Source organism: Myotis brandtii, unplaced genomic scaffold (assembly GCF_000412655.1).
Source record: "Myotis brandtii unplaced genomic scaffold, ASM41265v1 scaffold398, whole genome shotgun sequence".
In the NCBI taxonomy this organism is placed as follows: domain Eukaryota; kingdom Metazoa; phylum Chordata; class Mammalia; order Chiroptera; family Vespertilionidae; genus Myotis; species Myotis brandtii.
Window position 1 is genome coordinate 2056320 of NW_005365280.1, and position 1636 is coordinate 2057955.

Sequence of the window (1636 nt, forward strand, 5' to 3'; positions counted from 1 at the left end):
AGCCCTCTTAGCATAAATAAGCTTGACCTTATGAGGCTCCCTAGATCTTATCTGGGAAGCTAATGGGCTGAGGGAGCTGCAGCAAGTGCTGCCAAAACAAGTGAAACTCATAAGAACATTGTAACTATGGTGACCACTACCTTGTTTACCTTTGGTTACCTCTGGTAAAATAAAGGCTCAGCTTGCTGTTTGGGTCTCTCTCTGTGGCCTTAGCCAGGCACAGGAGATCCACCTAGACCCAGCTTCTTCTCTTTGTCATTTCTTCATCCATTCGCCACCCTCATGCAGGCTTTCGAACCCTTGGCTGAGCTGGCTTGGCACAGAACATAAATGTTCTAAATACATAATACATCATTCATTCATTTACTTACTCATTAGTTCATTCTTTCATTCACTCATTATTCAGTATAAATGTATTGAGTACCTACCAAATGTGAAGCATGTACATAATAAGGATGCATTGGTTCTGGATATATGCAGAGGCACTCCTCATCACCACTGTTAGCCAAGAGCAATGTGTAATAGGAGTGACCTTCATTTAAGTTGTGTCCTATGGTGTTAGAATGAGCCTTGTCATGCACAGAACCAAATCAGATGCCATTTTAGCATCAACACAGAATATTGACTTTTTAGACATTCATCTTTGTGTTTGTTTGGAAATTTTGCTTTAAAAAGTATCAATTATACCCTCCCCCTTTTCTTTCTTGCCTGTAATTATTTTCCTGGCATTTATTCAGCAAAGAGCTTCAAGTCCACTTCTGCAGATTGAAATAAACTGATGAAAATTGAAAAATCAATGTTTTCCTTCTAATGGTTTGGATAAAAAAGTAAAAAAGCTTCCAATTTTGTAATTATAATCAATATATAATGGGACAATGGCCACAAATACACACTTAAAAAATAGATTGGTTTGGTGAACATTTGTTTTTAAATAACCAGGTACATTTTTTTTTTTAGCTTTTAAAGATGCCGTATGTAAAGTACATTTTAAAATGTTGTTTCAAGATATGAGTGCATCTCAACTTGATGTCTACCTAAAGCCTGAGATGTCCCCGCCCTCTCCTGCCAGGGTCTTTATCCATATACCGGGTTGTGGGACACAGAGGCCTGCCTGTGGCTTCCTAAGGCCCATCCTTTATCTGCACAAGTCTTACTAGTATGAGGTCCACTCTACCGGTGGCTTCTTCAGCCAGGGGCGTCCTGGATCTTTCCAGACTCCTTTGCAATGCTGCCTGATGCGGTGACTTCATTGCTTTCCCAGCCTGGCGCTTGGCAGGCTGTCTCCCCTCCTCTCCTTCCCCATCTCCCTCTCTTTTCTCCCACGGCCCATCTGCCCCTCCTTCCCTCCACCCCCCCTCTCCGCTCTGCTCCCCTTTATTTCCAATCCCCACCCGCGTGGCTTTGCGCTCCCTCTCTCTCCCCCTTGACTTGTCTGTATTTGGAGCTCCCGGAAGCCGCCGGCTCTCCCCGGGAGCAGCGTGACCGACACCGACTCCCATTCAGGGGAAGGAGGAGGGGAGAAGGAGGGGAGGAGGGCTGACGGGAGGAGGTCGCGAGTGGCGGACCACGGATTTGGCATCGCGGGGACAAGACCCCAGGACGCCCCAGCAGGTAATCCTGGAGCGGCTGGGCGCGG

At 46.0% G+C, this 1636-nt stretch overlaps 1 protein-coding gene across 1 annotated transcript in view; it reads left to right on the top strand.

Moving 5' to 3' along the window:
• Positions 1 to 1105: 1105 nt before the first annotated feature.
• Positions 1106 to 1636, top strand: part of CAP2 (CAP, adenylate cyclase-associated protein, 2 (yeast)) — a 138546-nt gene continuing 138015 nt past the window's right edge. Inside the window, exon 1 of the mRNA XM_005873035.2 lies at positions 1106 to 1611. The gene's annotated coding sequence lies outside the window, so the exon portion shown is untranslated. The remainder of the gene's footprint in view (positions 1612 to 1636) is intronic.